This window comes from Carlito syrichta, unplaced genomic scaffold (genome assembly GCF_000164805.1).
Source record: "Carlito syrichta isolate Samal-C Ts95f unplaced genomic scaffold, Tarsius_syrichta-2.0.1 Scaffold288080, whole genome shotgun sequence".
Classification (NCBI taxonomy): domain Eukaryota; kingdom Metazoa; phylum Chordata; class Mammalia; order Primates; family Tarsiidae; genus Carlito; species Carlito syrichta.
Window position 1 is genome coordinate 65,415 of NW_007232176.1, and position 7,338 is coordinate 72,752.

At 40.8% G+C, this 7,338-nt stretch overlaps 1 protein-coding gene across 3 annotated transcripts in view; it reads left to right on the forward strand.

The window, feature by feature from the left end:
- POLE (DNA polymerase epsilon, catalytic subunit) overlaps positions 1 to 7,338 on the forward strand; it is a 75,431-nt gene that overhangs the window by 36,278 nt on the left and 31,815 nt on the right. The gene's annotated exons all lie outside the window — the stretch shown is intronic.

Sequence of the window (7,338 nt, forward strand, 5' to 3'; positions counted from 1 at the left end):
AAAAAAAAAAAAAAAGGAATGTAAAATTTTACTTAATTAAAGAAGAAGAGTTCACCTCCAATCAGGTTGGGAATTGTTACCCAGGCTGAAGTGTAGTGGCATGCTCATGGCCACTTCAGCCTCGACCTACTGGGCTCAAGCGATCCTTCTTTCTCAGCCTTCCAAATAGCTGGAACTACAATGTGAAAGAGGTAAAACAAAAAAAATTGGCAGAAGCACTAAAAGACATCAAAATCAATGAGTTAAAAAGCTTTTGAGCGATGGAAAAACTGTCTTGATAGGTGTATTGCATCAAATGGGTAGTACTTTGATGGTAACTGAAGTTTAAACATGTAAGAATAAATATGCAATAGTAAATAGCCCAGCTTTTTTTTTTATTTATTGTAGAGACGTGGTCTCACCAAGTTGTCCAGGCTGGTCTCAGACCCCTGGGCTCAGTCAGTCCTCTTGCCTTGGCCTCCCAAAGTGCTGGGATTACAGGCTTGATCCACCAGGCCTGGCTGGGTTGGGAAATTTTAACACATCTCTCTCAATTGGTAACTTGAGACCAAAAATCAGTAGAAACAAATAAGGTAGAAATGACACAATTAACTTACTAGATTTAGTAAATAACTAGCATTAATGAACAAATATTGTCTTGCACTCTAGCGAATTTTTGTTCTTTTCAATAATGTTGAAAATAATAATCATATATATGAGGGAGGGACCCAAAAAAACCCCAGAATTTATTTATAAAAAACTGCATATTTATTCTTACATGTTTAAACTTCAGTTACCATCAAAGTACTATCCATTTGATGCAATACACCTATCAAGACAGTTTTTCCATTGCTCAAAAGTTTTTTAACTCATTGATTTTGATGTCTTTTAGTACTTCTGCCAATTTTTTTTTTTTTTATCTCTTTCACATTGGCAAAACATTTCCCTTTGAGGACTCTTTTCATTGGGAGAAACAAAAAAAGTCACTCATTGCGAAATCGGGTGAATAGGGAAGGTAGGGCATGGTGGTCATGCTGGTTTTGGTCAAAAACTGCTGAGCACTCAGTGCTTTGTGGGCAGGTGCGCTTGTAAATCACCCATAATGATATGGGCAAATGCACTGAAAGAATCTCCAAAAATAGATTCCCTAAAACTGAACACAGCTGCTCACAACAACACCCAACTGGTCCATGGATGCGACCAGCTCCTGGAACACTCACCTAGCGGGGAAACCTGGACTATAGGGACCTGCCCTCCAAAAGATAATTCTGTTTTTTGGGGGGGTTCCCCTCTCATAAACCACAAAGTAAACCTCAACAGATTCAATATAATTTAGATACAGACCATGTTTGGAAGTTTAAAAAAAATGTTTAAATAACTCATAGATCAAAGTCATAATGGAAATTAGACAGTAGTTAGAAGTGAATGGAATTACAAACACTATAAAAATTTGTGGTATGCAGGTAAAGAGTACTTGTGTGCACATTTATATATCTAAACTTATATATTAGTAAAGAAAAACAAATAGAAAGTAACTAGGTTTCTAAGTGAAGAAGTTTAGAGAACAACAGATCAAACAGAAAACATAGAAATATAAGGGTAGCTGGGCACAGTGGGGCACCTGTAGTCTCGGCTACTTGACAGGCTGAGACAGAAGGATCACCTGAGCCTGGCGATTCTTGATCACACCTGAGTAGTCACTACACTCCAGCCTGGGTGGCAGCGCAAGATCCTGTCTCAAGAAGAAAAAGCCAGAAAGGCAAGAGTGGAAACGAAAACAAAGAATAAAACCAGAATTTTGTTCTTTGAAAAGACTGTCACCCAGACTGGAGTGCAGTGGCACGATCACAGCTCACTGTAGCCATGACCTCCTGGGTTCAGGCAATCCTTCTGCCTCAGCCTCCCTAGTAACTGGGACTACAGGAATGCCTCCCACCGTGACTAGCTAATTTTTTTATTTTTTATTTTGTAGCGATGAGGTCTTGCTATGTTACCCAGGCTGATCTCAAACTCCTGGCCTCAAGCAGTCCCTCCTACCTTGGTCTTCCGAAGTCCTGGGATTACAGGTGCGAGCTACTGCTCCCAGCCATCACATCTTTTTTTTTTGAGTTGGAGTCTCACTTTGTTGTCCAGGCTGGAATGCAGTGGCATGCTCACGGCAACCACAACCTTGACCTGCTGGGCTCAGGTGATCCTTCCGCCTCAGCCTTCCAAATAGCTGGAACCACAAGTGCGTGCCACCTATACCTGGCTAATTTTTTTTTTTATTGTACAGATGAGGTCTTATCGAGTCCCCTGGCGGATCTCAAACCCCTGGACTCTCAGGCAGTCCTCTCGCCTCCACCTCCCTAAGTGCTGGGATGACAGGCGTGAGCCACCATGCCTGGCTCATCACATCTTTTTTAAGATAAGTTTTCTTAGTTAAATGATAAAACAGACATAATTGCAAAATACAGTAAAACTCTCAAAATGAAAGGATTACTATTTTCTGCTAAACATTTTGAAAACTTATGTGCAATGGACGGTATACTAGAAGAATTATGAAGCTGACCTAAGAAATAATAGAAAACTAAATAGAACTTTAACCTTTAAAGAAATTGAATCATACTTAAAAGGAAACACCAAACTCAAATGATTTTTTTCAGAGGAATTTTACCAAACTTTCTATACAAGCCATTTCTATAAAATTCAATGTAATTACAATAAAAACATCTGCAAAAAGTTGTTTGGTTAGAACTTGTTGGACTAACCCTAAAATTTATATAAAGAATAAGGATAAGAGTAGCCAAGCAATTTTGAAGAATGAGGAGGGGATATTTATTTTACTGTGTAACAAGACTCATCATACCTCACGGTATCCTTAAAGGTGAGACGAGAGCAATTGACCTCACTGGGAGCATAGAAACAGAGCCACCTGTAAATGGAAGCTTTCTGTGTCCCGAGACACTGTTACAGACTATTAGGGAGAGAGTAGACTGCTTATGCAATCAGTTATGCTGGAGAAAATGGTGATTCATATCTTAAGAAGTAAGCTGCTGTCTCGTACTGAGTGTACAAACAAATTCCAAATAGAATAAAGATCTAAATTGAAGAAGAAAACAAAGATATTTAGAAGAAGACACAGGAGACTTATCTTTGTGATGCTTGGGTGGTAAAGGCTTCTTAGGGCACACATGAAAGATCAGCCAGGCGCAGGGGCTCATGCCTGTAATCCCAGCACTTTAAGAAGCAGAGACAAAAGGTTTGCCTGAGTCTAGGGGTTCGAGACAAGCCTGAGCAACTTGACGAGGCTTTATCTCTACAATAAATTTAAAAATTCGCCAGGTGTGGTGGCATGTGCCTGTGGTTCCAGCTACTTGGAAGGTTGAGGCAGAAGGATTGCCTGAGCCCAGAGGTTGAGGGTGCGCTGGCCGTGAGTTTGCCCCTGCACACCAGCCTGGGCAACAGAGGAAGACTCCAACTCAACAAAAGAAAGAAGGAAGGAGGGAAGGAAGGAAGGAAGACAAATCATAAAGAGAAAGATTGATTAAAATTTAAATCTTATGTAGTCTGAAATAAGAATGGCAGAATGTTGATAACTGAAGTTGATAAGAACATGGGAGCTTGTTACTTTGCTTGTATATATCTTTGAAAAATTTATGATAGTCAACATACGCGGAAACTTTTATAGCACGGAAGTCACAATACATTGAAGAGACAAGTCACAATTTGAAGGAAATATTTGGAATGTATAGAAGTTGGAAATCAGCTGGGCTTGGTGGCTCAGCCTGTAATCCCACGCTTTGGGAGGCTGAGGTGAGTGGATTACCTGAGCCTGCGGGTTTGAGACCCACCTGGGGAACTTGGCGAGACCTCATCTCTACAATAAATCAAAAAATTAGCCGGGCGTGGTAGCGCGCACCTATAGTTCCAGCTACTTGGAAGGATGAGGTGAAGGGATCTGCGGAGCCCAGCCGGTCGAGACTGCGGTGGTCGGGAGTGGCTACTGCACTCCAGTCTGGGTGATAGAGTGACACTCCAACTCAAAAAAAAAAAAGAAGTTGGAAATGGCCCACAAACATGTATATTAGTCTTCTGTTGCATAGCAAATGACCCCAAAATTTAGCAATTTAAATAGCACATGCATATCATCTCTCACTTTCTGTGGGTCAGGAATCCGGACACAACTGGGCTGGGTCCTCAGCCAGGCGTTTCTCACAGACTGCAGTCAAGGTGTCTGCTGGGTCTGTGGAATCATCTGAAGGCTCACTTGGGGAAGGAGCTGCTTCCAAGCTTCCATGGTGGTGCAGGACTTGACTCCCTTCTGCCCATTGTTTGGAAATCAACTTTGGTTTACTGCTCTGGGGCTCTTCATAGGTCAGCTCACAGCATGGTAGCTGGCCTCCTCCAAGAACACCAGCCAAGCAGAAGTTATGGCATTTTATAGTTGGTTTCGGTAACAACATCACATTACTTCTGCCATAAACTGTTCATTATGGGCAAGTCATTGGGCCCCACCCCCACTCAGGGAGTCATACAGGGCATGAACACCAGGGGGAGGGAGTCATTGCTGCTTTGGACAACTGCCTGCACAGGTACAAGAAGTTGTTCAGGCTCACTGTTAATTAGGTGAATGCAGCATGAGATAGGTACCACATTGCATCAAGCATTAAAATGTGGGGAAGTAGGCGTTCCCCGGTGTACTGGCGAAGACGGCCATTCCCTGTGACCAGGCAGCATGTGTATAGAGGTGGTCATTAAATCTTGGCTCGTAGTTTTGGGAAAGTGGGAACCAGTCATTCTTCATTTGGAAAATCACAGATGGGCAAGGGGATGCATCTGTGTGACAGAATGTTCTACAGCAACTAAAATGAATGAGCCATGTGTATATTTTAACAGGTGTCAATCTCAAAAACATGGGGTTGGATGAAAAGCCAAGTTGCAAGTTAGATGTGTACCATAGGTTACTATTCAGGTTACTATTCAGGTTAGGTGACAACTTACAGCTATGGCAGTGTCTATGGGTAGGAAATGAATGTGTGAAGTCATGTGGGGAGTAATGGTGTGCAGGGGCAGCAGGAGGGGGTTGTATCTGTTATTTGCAGTATTTTGTTTATTTATTTATTGAGTTGGAGTCTCACTCTGTCACCCTGGCTGGAGTGCAATGGCATGCTCACAGCCACCACAGCCTCTACCTGCTGGGCTCAGTTGATCCTTCTGCCTCAGCCTTCCAAGTAGCTGGAATTGTAGGCATATGCCACCATGCCCAGCTAATTATTTTATTTATTGTAGAGATGAGGTCTCACCAAGTTGCCCAGGCTGGTCTGGAACTCCTGGGCTTAGGCAAGCCTCTCACCTCAGCCTCCCAAAGTGCTGGGATTACAGGCTTGAACCACTGCACCTGGCCTGCGATGTTTTATTTCATATAAAAGGCGCATTCAGGCCGGGCTCGGTGTCTCAGCCTGTAATCCCGTGCTTTGGGAGGTCGAGGTGAATGGATTGCCTGAGCCCGCGGGTTCGAGACCCGCCTGGGCAACTTGGTGAGACCTCGCCTCTACAATAAATCAAAAAATTAGCTGGGCGTGGAAGCGCGCGCCTGTAATTCCAGCTACCTGGAAGGCTGAGGCAGAAAGATCGCCAGAGCCCAGCAGGTCGAGGCTGCAGTGGCCGGGAGCGGCCACTGCACACCAGTCTGGGCGATAGAGTGAGACTCCAACTCAAAAAAAAAAAAAACCTGCAAAATATTATGTTGTTTATAGATTCATAAGCACATAGTAAAAATAAGAAATCATGCATGCACACAACTGATAAATACCAAATTCATGATAGTTTTACATCTGGGGAGGAAGAAAAGAGAATGGAATCAGGGAGGGGTAGAAAGCCTTAACAGTTCTATGTTTTGTTTACTTCAAAACGTCTGACTCAAACATGGCATAATGTTAAAGTTGCATATAGAGCACAGCTTCATGTGACAATACAGGTGCTATTCTTTATACCTCCATGTGTCAAATTTTTCCTAATTTAAAATTATTTAAAAATATACAGTCACTGCACACCATTGTATGTCTGTTTGCTAAACTGAAAACTGTTAAAACTGTCATTCATAAAAGTTCCTTTTTTCCAAGAGTCAATGACTAACATTCAGATAGAATGATCCAATGGAAAGAGTATATACTTAGTGTTTAAGCATTTAAAATATGGGTTCCATTCTAGGCTCTAACCTCAATGAGTTTTGTGACCTTGAGTAGATCACTTAATTGCTCTAAGCCTCAGTTTCTTCTTTCATAAAACATAATTGTTATAAGGATTAATGAGAAAATATTTACAAAGATCATATGCAAAGATCTGTCATAAAGTCGTTGCTCAAAAATATTAATTACCCTCATTTCAAATGCCTCCTACCCACAGGTCTATATTTTATTCATTTTTGTTATTCCTAGTGTCTAACGCAGTGCTTAACCCAGTAAACGTTTGCTGATTTGAATTGTATAAACCATTAAATTATACTTATACTTGAGTAAATGCTTTTAAATATGAAGTCTTCTATCCAATAGCTTACTAACAATAATGATAATTATCTATTAGAATCACAAAAGAGAAGATATTTTATTTTCCTATCTTTTATCAACACAAGAGAACAAGGGTCACTGAATTAGGCTTAGCTTTCCTGTAGTCTTGGAGGAACTACTACAACAAAAACATAATAGAAGATATGAAAGACATAAAGTGGAAAAACATTTACAAGTCTGAAATTTTATTTGAAGCTGACTTTAAAACATGTGAATACAATTAATTTTCTAAAATTCTGTATACACACACACACACACACACACACATACACACACACCCTGGCACTGTCTTTTCTCACTCAATTTTAAGTATTCAGTAAATGTTGAATTGAAACATTAAATTAAGGAATAATTGAATTCGGTTTTTTCAAATCGTAAGCGTTGTTCTAGACTATAGCTCAGTAACATTAGTAACAATTATGAATAAAACAAAAACAGATGTAAGTCATAAGAGTACCTTAAAAATACCTAGCTCATCTCATTTTGTGGGCAATACCAGACCAAATAACACACATACTTAAAACCCTGAGGGCACATTTATTATAACTGACCTCTCTTTCTATTAGTTTCCTGGAAACTCTACAAGGTTTCCAAAGATTATCTTAATGTTCCAATGTTATTCATCTAAATAACATAAAATAAAATTTACCCTAGGACGCTCCTAAAACCTGTCCTAACTAATTTTCTGAGACAAAACAGCTCTGCTGCTCACCACAGCTTTTATTCTGCCCTTCCCGAATCCCCATGAAAAAGCTCTGTTCCGCTGAGGCCTGCCACAGTGTTCTTATCTGAACCTCCAAATGAACAGACC